At 41.7% G+C, this 11,339-nt stretch overlaps 1 long non-coding RNA gene across 1 annotated transcript; it reads left to right on the top strand.

The window, feature by feature from the left end:
* Positions 1 to 5,866: 5,866 nt before the first annotated feature.
* On the top strand, positions 5,867 to 10,682 carry LOC122987724. The gene is made up of 3 exons (XR_006404575.1): positions 5,867 to 5,991; positions 7,861 to 7,941; positions 10,499 to 10,682. It is a non-coding gene; the product is annotated as an uncharacterized LOC122987724 (long non-coding RNA).
* The last annotated feature ends 657 nt before the right edge of the window (positions 10,683 to 11,339 follow it).

Genomic DNA, 11,339 nt, shown 5'->3' with positions numbered 1-11,339 from the left:
TGAATAACTTTTGTTTATATCTTTTATTTTGTTGGTAAATGTTGTATAATTGCAATATTACGCAATATTGCTTAAATCCAGCTTTGGAACAAAACCTTTCAGTGTGATGTGTGGTTCACACTTACGTAAGGACGGGAGTTTTCAGGAAAAAAACTATCGATCTATCTGATATTGTTTTTTCAACATTTATGGTTTTTAGCTGCCTTTAAGGAACACTATTTCCCATAAGTCCTAGAGGTTTGTAGGCTAAACATCACAGCTCGACAGAGGAGACGAGTCCATGAGCGAGTGGAGTTCAGACATTTGTAGAGCACCAGATCATAACAAGTCATCTCAGGGCACTTTTCACAGAGAGCAGGTCTAGACTGTACTCTTTAACTTACAGAGACCCTACATTCCCCCATGAGCAGCAACTTGGTGACAGTGATAAGGAAAAACCTCAAACAGAACCGGACTCTAGGTGGACGCCATCTGCCTCTACCGGTTGGGTTGAGAGAGGAAGAAGAGGGAGCAGGAAGAGCAGGAGATACACGTCTTTACACAAGACAGATTACAACTAGAAACATGAACAATGACTTTAGAAGAAAGGGAGTTTTATGGATACGGACAAAATCAAGTAGCAGTGAAGTACTCGCGCTGCTGCAGTTGTAGTTCTTTCAATGGGAGTTATAGTTTTTTCTGTTTGCACAATGAAAACTTTTAACTTTTTGCTCTGATAGCAGCTGCTGTAGTGGAGCTGAGCTGCCTGAGAATATGGAAAGTAAACTCTGGGAGAAAGATGTCTGTGAAGATTCTCAGTCATCTAGATCATGGGGGGCTGAATCAAGAGAAACTGGACTTAGTTGTAGATACTTGAAGACGTTTTGCTTCTCATCCAAGGAGCTCCTTCTGTTCTGACTGGTGGGGAGTCCCGGGTATTTAAACTCTGTGGGGTCGTTATCAAGGTCACTCGGTTCGTTAGTGCTCCTGTCTGTTGTAAAGAGTCGTTGGAGTCACTGGATCATTAGAGTCAATGTGAATGGTTGTTAAGTGAAGAGATGAGAGGACAGCGTTGTCAGTGGGGGTAAGTGGTGTCGTAGACCTCCTCCTCCTCTGTTGAGATGGTTTCTCTACTTGGACGTAGATCTCCTCCTTCACTCCTCTTTCAAACCATCTGTCCTCCCCATCAAAACAATTTTTAGAAAGACCGATGAAAGAAACGCTGACAGAGAGACTGTGTTGAGTTACAGAAGCAGAGGAACAAAGGGTCGACAGGAAGTGACGTTGTAAAGGTAATCAAAGACTGAAGGATTGTTTTATCATTTTAATATGTATGGGTGATCATTACTTTGCTCTTTTACTAATGTGTGCATGTTACTGCCCAAACTCCTCACTTTCTATCCTGGCTTAGACCCAGATAAGAGGTACCATTCTGTGTCTTGTAGTAAACAGCACACGTTGAGGGGTTGAAGGTCACATATAGCTTGAGGCTCTTCCTTGATTTGTGTCTCTACGTGATGTGGCTCCTAGTTAACATACATGTGCATGTAAATGTATCTCGTGACTGTTTGCCATTGGCTGTAATCCATAAATTTGTATGATTTGACCAGTCACAGATCATTTCTTTGTTCCTTCTGCAGCTATAAAAGATAACGTTTGCTTGTTGTTTGCTGAGACAAACTGATGCAACTCTTTGTCTCCTTATTGTACAAAGATAATTGTTCATCTTCAACCCAGCAGTGTTTTGTGTATTATTTCATATGTGTGTTTAGTGTTTTCAGACAATTTCCACGACAACTTCATGGCTTCAGTTCTCTAGCACTTACAACGTGTTACAAAGGCAGGTCATGTGTCTGTCTAATCAGTGTAAATAGCATATATATAAAACATCATAATTAGGAATGCACGATATTATCGGCACATCATCAGTACAGGCCAATAAAAGCTCTAAAATGAAATATCGGCATCGGTCATTTCTGCCGATTATGAGAGGCTGATGCGTTGCCTTCTCCTCCGCTGCCTTCCTGTGCTTCCCTCCACGGACTGTTTCGCCCCGACTGTCCCGGAGCCTCCTCCGTAGGCTGCGCTTCGCTCAGCTGCCCGTCAGATGCGCTGCTTCTTCCCACTTTAACCTGAATAACAAACCGAGGCTGGGTGCTCCAGTTGGATCCACATGGAGAGCCGGGGCTAACGTTAGCTGAGAGGCTAGCGGAGCGTTAGCTGCAGCATAACCGGAGGGAAGCACAGCCAGCTAGCCTCTGCTAGCCTCCCAGCTAACGTTAGCCCCGGCTCTCCGTGTGGATCCGACCGGAGCACCGAGCCCCGGTTTGTTATTCAGGTCACTGTCAGGGAAAACAGTTCGTCGAGGAGCTGCTAAATTTGGCTTCACAGATAGGAAACACCTTGACTGACAGGATGTACCACTCTGTTTGGAAAAAAAAAAATCTTTTTTGGTTCATAACGGCGGTTGGCAACCAGCGTATTAGGTGCATTACCGCCACCTTCTGCTCCGGAGTGTGGACCAGAGATTAAATCCTCCACATTAATCCTGTCTGTCTAATAAACTCAATGAAAACTCTACTGCTGCTCCCACTTTGCAGGTTCATTAAAGTTTTAATGCTGAGCTCCTGAACTCCAGTCTTCCTGAGTTCTTCCTTCATATATTGTCTTTCTTGATCATACTTAGTACAATCTATGCTTGCATGCATAATAGTCTCCTCAGCCAGCTGGAAAAAAATATGTGCATATATCGGCATCGGCAATCGTCCACAGTGAGTTGAGAATCATAATCAATCCCTTCTTCAGAATGATATATACAAAATATCAATACTCCTAAGTGATACAACTATTAGAAAATAAATATTGATAACTTAGTTTTCTGTATAAACTCAGTTTACATGAGTCTCCTTTTAAAAATATGTTTATGTTGCCAAAAATTGTCTTGTTGTCCTTCCAGAGCAGCGACTTACAAACCTGAGACACACATAAGGCAGTCTACTGTACACGTTCACCAAATTCACATTCACACACTTTTAAACTCACACACACAGACACACACACTTCCTGCAGTGAGCTCAGCAGATGTTGTGAGCAGGTGTTTCGGCCTCTGTTCCAGATGAGAAGTTTGGTCTGTAATTGGAGACCTGAGGCCACATCGGACACACACTCATACTCGAATTCAGCAGAGCAACACTGCACCGGTCGGGCTTCATTTACCAAATGTTGCAATATGTCTCTAATGAATCCATCGTGTAAATGCGTGTTCACCCCTTCGCCCTCATTAAACACCGCCACCGTCGCAGCCTCATTGAGTCATGTGATGTCAGAAATGAGAGGAAGGCTCTCGGCCGTCCTCCCATCAGCAGGCAGGATCAAGAGAATAATGAAGCGGAAATGAAATGATGTGAAGCATGTTTTAAATTCATTAAATATTTTTTTAAAAAAGGGAATCAGCCACACAAATCATAAGTTGCAGCAGTAAAGTAAAACTATTTAAACACACACAGCAAGTAGAAAACAAACAAGTGTTTTCTTTTTCAGCATTTTGGCTTTTTTGAGTAGTTAACAGCAGGAAAAGACAGAAACACAGAAAACGTGAGCAATGAAGGACGTGAAGCATCAGGAATCAAACCAGTGATGTTATGATCACACAGCACCAGTCCATCACTAACCCTGTCATATAAACAGCATGTGTTAGGGACGGGACAATGAATCAAATTTTAATATCTCACCATACAAAAACATGACGACATGTATCACATGGTCTCCTTACACCAGCTCAGAAGAGACGTCACTAACCATCCACAGTTAAATGTGCCTCTTCCATACTTTGTACTGCAGATACTAGTATAGTATATTAGTATAGTATTAAATATGGCAGCAGCAGGAGGCGAGCAATGCGATGCCTCCATATGCATTGAAATCATGTGTGTGGCAGTATTTCAATTTTCCTGTAAAACACAGAGAAAATATGTCACGTCCTACCGAGACTTTTTCTGTTTTTTGGTCTCTTTGTGTTTTTGTTCTTTTGACTTTCTTGGTTTTTGTTGTTACCCTTCTGATGCCTTCAGACTTCTTCTGTTTTTAGTTGGACTTTTTGAGGGACTCTTTCATTTGTGTTGCATTTGTTTCCTGGTTTTGGTTTTTCTCTGTTCCCTTGTGTGTTCCTCCTGTGTTTTTTGTGTCACCTTTTTGTTTACTTTAGTTCCTGTTTTATTTTGAAATATTTCCTCCCTGTGTCTGGTCATTTTACTTCCTGCGTTTGATTATTTCATGTGTCTCACCTGTGTTTCATTTGCAATCACTCCCTGTGTATTTATAGTCCAGTTTTCAGTTCGGTCTTTGTCGAATCGTCTGCTTTTGTTCGATGTTCCTGGTTGGTGTTCCTGTGACATTTTCATTAAATATTTCTGCATCAGATTTTCCCTGCCTACCGTCTCTGCATTTGGGTCCACCTGCTCCACTCACCCAGCTCCTTAACAAAATAATGAAATATTTACTGACAAGACAAAGATCTCTATCTGTAAGATGTCATAACATCAGCTAACGACATGAACACTCATCTTCACCACTTCCAGACAGACGTGATGAATAAGAAAACACAGACACAGAACCAAACAACACTGCTGACGTCTGTCACAAACAAGTACGCGAGCTAAAGAAATAATAAAAGCAATTAGAAACGTCATTGCGACCGAGTTACGGATGTTTTCTGCAGCTGAAAGAAGTCTTTAGAAGGTTGGCACAGAAACAACATCTGCTGTTCAGTGATTTTATTGGACAGAATTGAGAGAACTGTTAATGTTCAACAGTTTGCATATTTAAAGTGGAGGACTTTGATTCTAATTTTAGGTTTCTGTTCTGAATTACAGATTATTTCTTTCACCTCATTATTTTCAGAATTTATTTTATTTTCCTCTTATTTTACTATTTATTTGTTTTATTTTGGGGAAATATTATTTTCCCTTAGCCGTCTATATGGTTGTTCTTTTCATTTTTAACACACACAAAAACCATATCATCCCATCTGTAGTTCACAGTATATACTGTATATAAACACACACCTGAACGCAGGTTAAAGCGTCTCTGAGGCGTCTGCAGTAACTCGACAGTGACGGAGCTGTCGCACCCGTCAGCGCAGGTCTTATCTGGACTGGTGGTTTCCAGGCCAACAGTGTGGGAGCTGCTGGCCAGAAACTGTGGCGTTTGAAATTGATTAACTCATTTATATTCATGCTGCTGCTTCTTTGAGCCAAGACAAAGAGGAAGTCCCTTCAGCAGAACGAAGAGGACAGTAGATGAATAAATCACTGAAAATGGCTTCTTTTAACACACCGATGCATGTGCAGTGAAGTTCATTTTGTCAGCCTGTTATTACTTTTACAAAACCTGTAAAAATTTGGAAAAGAACAACGTGTCAGAGTCCAACTGGACTCATTAAAATCCTGTTAGCGGCAACCGGAAATGACACAGCGGCACCGTCGTATGCACTGAAGATCTCAGAGAGACAACAGCTAAGTGTTTCTGTTGTTCAAAGTTAAAAGAATATAATGTAATAATTAACTTAACAGGTTCAATAACAGGATAAAAGCTGAGATAGTAGTGTTTTTAGCTTATTTGCATTGCAAACCTCAAAGTGAACATGGGAACATTTGTAATATTCAAGCTTCAAAGCAAACAACGCAGTAATTAAACTAACAGCTTTAAAAGCCGTATAGAAGCCAAAATAGTGTTGTAATTAATTTACATTCCCAACCTGAGGAGAGAACACGTACACGTTGGTAATAATCAAACTTCAAAGCAAACAACAGAATAATTAAAGAAACAGCTTGTAAAACGGTATAAAAACCGACATAGTGATGTTTTGATTTATTTGCATAGAAAAAATTAGGAGACAACTTTGAAAGTTTTAAAGCAGAGATTCACTTTTATTTTCAGAGAAAAGTTCAAAGTTCAGCATTCAAGACAGAGGAGAACGGAGGTGGAGGAGATGATACATCACCAGTTTACAAGGTGGGTGAGTTCCTCCATGACGTGTTCATCCTGTTCCACTCCTCATGCATTGAAGACCTTCAGGTATTCTTCAACTTGGAGTACGACCTGGATGGGCTTGTGATCCAAACTGGTGACATCAAAGGGTTATGAAAGGGTTGCTCTACCTGCACCTGCACAAATTCCAGGAGCACCAGCTATAAGTAACTATAAGATGCTTCAAAATCATTTCAGTCACATCAGCCTGAGTGGACAGGAAGTGTCATATCTGCATAATATCAATGGAGCTACTTTCTGGACATAAACACAATTCCCAGCCAGACCCCTGGATGAGTCTAGGGGAAACCTGGACATAACATGTCTAGAGCCCCTGCTCTTCCCAGGCCCAAGAATGGTCAGTCCGACAACCATCAAAGTTCACTGTAGCAGTTTATTTAGCAGAATTTCGGAGCTGAGTGATGCCCAAAACAACAAACAAAACTAAACTAAACCCTCACCCTTAACTTCCCTATTGAAAAACAAAAGACAAAGCATAACCTAACTCCTAATCAAGAAAAACAGGAGAAAAAAGTTCACACACAAAAAAAGGGCTTCTCACTCCTACGAATTAAACTGCTACCCAAGTTTGTGCAAATATTTACAATGTACAAGAACCATCATCTAATGGAGAAAAGCATGCCCAGCAGACCTGGCTGACATTAAATCTGCAGCACTTTACCACTCCTGTACATGACTAACACACACACATACACACTACGACTAGCAGGATGGGCCTCCATTGTTGGACATGGGAGAGAGAGAGGGCGGGAGCCCGCATCAGCTGGTGTTTAAATCATCCGAGAGAGAGCAGTTATTGTAAAAATAGAAATACAGATGGCCAGCAGGAGCAAAAAAACACAAGGGTCATAACAGGAGGCAAAACCAAACTGCACCAACTGCCACCCGAAGATCGAAGAAGAGGGACGATGCCAAAAAAAAACACCAGCCTCCACAGTGTCTCCAACATTAATGTCCCTGAGCAGGACAAACTCTTCATCCTCAACATTCTGGGCAGCGGTGAGTGTGACCCTACATGAAGAGCAAGGAGGACATTAAGCACAGTTGGTGCTCCCGCACGTGTACCTGAAGGACTCTTACATGCAGCTGCTGTGGGCGACAGTTGGGCTGCAGGAGTCGGTCGGCCTCCGTGGTTCAGTGTTCAGTGAGCTTGAGCTGGGAGGACGTTGTAGACTCACTGCAGGCTTGGATACAAAGCTTAAAGCTCAAGTTTTCCTGACATCAAGTACCTGGACAGACTTATTTCATGTGTGTGTGTGGAAGAAAAGATGCAGGACGGTTCTGCAGAGCTCACAGAGAGCTGAAACTTTGGATGATCGATCTGGAGGTATCATTATGATAATTAAACCTTCGGATGCTCTTATTAAACGCTTTGTGATTTGACACAATGTGATGAAGTGGCGGTCGATCCGTCCCCGGCTCTGTGTTGTGACATCACACCGACTCTCCTCGTTAGACTAATTGAGCAGCGCTGTCGAGCCAAAGGCGCCTCAGATCAGAAAAATGGTGAACAGCTTAGTGAGCAGTGTGGAGCATCAATAACATCCAGGCTGCTGATACACACTGCAGCTGCTGCCTGTGTGTGTGGGTGTGTGTGAATGTGTGTGTGTGTTGTGGCCAAACTTTTTGTTTATGAAGCTGACATGTACTTTGGTATTAAATTCTTGTTTACTGGTTAGATTTTGTGCGTTTTTTTTTTCCAAAGTTTTAGTGACCTGAGGGCCTCCAACAGCTCGAGGGACATATGAGAAAACAAGACAAGTTTTAAAGTGAGACTGTAACAAGTGCTGAATCCAGGATTCATTTAATTCTGTTTATCTGTTATTCTAATAGGAAGGAAACATTATTTGAAGAGGAACAGACTTTAACTTCAATACAAAGACAGAGAGGAAAGGAAATAAGTCTTCAAATCAGGTGAAACACTTCAGATATCTGAAATATAGTTATCAAGTCAAGTCAGTTTTATTTATATCGCCCAGTATCACAGATCACACATGAGCCTGAGGGGGCTTTACAGTCTGTTTAGCAACACAACATCCTCTATCCAAATAAAGAAAAACTCCAAAAACCCTTTAACGGGGAAAAATGGCAGGAACCTCAGGAAGAGCAACAGTGGAGGATCCTTCTCCCAGGATGGACAGACAGGAAATAGATGTTGTGTGTACAGAATAGAACAAGAAAGAAAAATAACAGAAATCGTTGCTAACAGCTATTATTCACCTAATGCCCGGGACACACAGGATGCGTGAGCAGCGCATGTGCTTCGCAGAACCTCTTGCTTTTCATTTCAGCATCCATGTTAACAGGTGCCAAACCCCTGCTGCATCGTGTCATCTAGAGATTTGAGGTCTCGCCTATTTTCTCTGCATGACACGCACGGTTCTCAGCAGAAATAGACAAGGAAAACGATCTGCTGACAGTCATATCACATCATACCTGCAACATTACACCTGTTACTATGGTTTCAGTGTCTATATCTGTAGAATATGTCACAGACATGAAGTGTCACCACTGTGGGTCAGCCTGTGCGGTGCACGCCAGGGCAGGGAGCTTCTATAGCGGGGGGAACTCCAATACTGAGAGTCAGTGACGCACAGAGCTTCAGTAATATAATCAAAAACAAAACAGAAGTCCTTTTTCAGGAATGTATGTGGCTGACACAGAAGTATCCCCAACCAAACCCCACCATGAATGAAATTTATAATTAAATGATATGAAACATGCTATTATTGATGGCCATTATCAAAGCCAAACTCTATGTAGAAAGATAGAGCTGGCAGCAGAAGCGCCGCAGAAGACACACACACACACACTGCTGAGGTTTACACAGGCTGTGTGTCCCAGGCGTAAAGCTCACTGACTAGCGACAGCTAAGGGTCCAATACAGTAACTTAACTGTGATGCTAACAAGCAACCAGGATGCATCTGGTTATGTGTTTGGTTGCTATTAGTGGTAATTATGATAAAAATCAACCCAGTTATGTGAGACTGTAACAGGTAGTTTGTTGACTAGTAACTTAGAGGCTAAACTATAGTAGCAGGATTTCACTTCTTTTTCTCCTTCTTTACTCCAAATGTCAACTTCTCAAATCCATCCGTACATGTTGGAGAGTGAACAACCTGACGTCATCACGAGGAGGAAGTTGAGGTTCAAGCCCTGACTTTTGACTTTCAGGGAGCATTTTAACACAAGTTTTTGACCCTGTTTAAACATCCGTCATCAGAACAGGATATAAATAACAGAAAATCACAAAAAGCAGAATACGTCCCCTCTAATCTTCCTGCCAGAACCTGCAGCTTTCATTCTCACACTGTACAGATTCAACTGAGCATCCACAACATGGAGTGACAATCCCAATAAAGTTTATTCAAACAAGACAATGCAGACAAAAAGAAAGAAAGAGAGGCAGCGTTACTTTTTGTGATTCTGCTATGAACAGAAAGTAAGAAGAAAACAAGAAAAATATGACACCTCAGATGTTTGGAAGATGCAGAAACACGATCAGCAGCTCAGTTTAATATCAGAGCGTTTCAGTCAGACAACAGATAATATTAAAACAAGTCGAACTGAGCTTTTGACAGCTGCATGTTGGGAAATCAGACTGTGAAACTGCTCAAACTGCAGACAAACACCCAACCAACCCTCATGACCTCAAACTGACCTCAAACTGCACATCATACGACTCAGGAGGCGACTAATTCAGAGGGTTGTTAGATCTCTGCAGTGAAAAACGCCTTCATCGACACTCATCACTGTTAAGTAGATCTAATAAAGTCTCCTCTGCTAACTACTGACAAACTAGATTTGCAGTCCAGTGAAACTAGACTTCCTCGTTCTCTTGTTCACAACAACTAAATCACATTTGGTGAGCTTGTGTCGCCTCGGGTCTGCAGCAGTTACACTTCCCTCCCACTGACTTCTAAAGCATCAATACAACTTCCTGTTTCCTCCCTCCCCCCGCATCACTGTCCCTGACAGCCTAAACAAGGACTCATATGGAAAACATTTATAGATTTGAACACTCTTCATCGCTTATTCATATACTGAGTGAACATGACAGGGAGCGAGGTGACGATAGTGCCGATATCTCAGGAAAATAAATGTCACCGCCTCTTTCAGTCACAGCCGTCACCGCACACACGCCACCTCTCGCCTCCACGTCTTCTGCGTGTCATCTCAGATTAATGGCCCGTGGAGAGCTGCAGAGGAGGAACGTTTTCCACCGCGTTTCACAGAGTTAATCTCGGCGGCGGTGGCGGCGGCGTGTTGTCAGCACAGCAGATGTGGGGCGATTTCCCCCGGGGGCCATCGTGTTTCTCTCTCTCTCAGTTTCTAGGAGGAAGGAAAAATGATAATAACTGTCATAAAATTGTTACTAAGCGGAGGTGATTTATATTATTTCTATTGATTTCTATGAAAACCAATAAAAGCAAACAAATAGACGCAAACAAGAAGCTTTTTGTTTTGCAGAGGAAGTCTCATCAGTAATCTCAGGAGTCCCGTTAGATTCCTGCAGGACAACAAACAGAAGACAATTAAACTGTGTCATTAGGATCAAACAGCCTCAGCAGGGGACGGTGTGTGTGTGTGTGTGTGTGTGTGTGTGTGTGTGTGTGTGTGTGTGTGTGTGTGTGTGTGTAGGTTGTAATGTTTCATCATATTCACCAAAAACAAATCTAACTGATGGATGAACTTTTCTTTTTTAATGAGGTTAAGATGTATATAAAATGAAGTTTAATTATATAAAATGGTTTAATTCTTGTAACTTTGTGTAACATTAATCACGTCATGTTTTTTTATAAGATGTATATTTTTATTGTCGTACCCTTTGTGAAATGTTCACTTTGAGAGAATGAAGACTGTGTTAATTAAGTCATGTGACTCAGGTGTATTTATCACAGCTGTGAGTATTCAGCAGTTGTACTGAGCGAACCTGAAGAAGCTGCTGGCGAAACGTGTTGTTCACTCTTAATAAAGTCACAGTAAAGTCGTTACAGTGTGCTGGTTAATGTTGATTTTCACCTTATATGTTCCTGCGACTGACCAGCACCTGACTGAAAGGACTGGCTGTCCTATGTATATAAAATACTCTGCTTTGAATAATGATTTGTGTCTGTTATTGTTTAAAAAAATGTCCCTTAAAAACCCTTAAAATGACGTCATCATCTTCTTCCTCATTGAATGTTTGAATCAGATGTTTCCTCCTTCGCTGTAAAGTTCATTCTCAGTGTTTAGTTTCATACTGGACCACGACTGGATCCAAACCAGTTGTGATGTCACGAACATGCTCGGTACCTAAACACAGATTTTC

Source organism: Thunnus albacares, chromosome 1, assembly GCF_914725855.1.
Source record: "Thunnus albacares chromosome 1, fThuAlb1.1, whole genome shotgun sequence".
NCBI classification, from domain to species: Eukaryota; Metazoa; Chordata; class Actinopteri; order Scombriformes; family Scombridae; genus Thunnus; species Thunnus albacares.
Note: the sequence above shows the minus strand (reverse complement) of the source record. Positions and strands in the feature narration are given on the sequence as shown.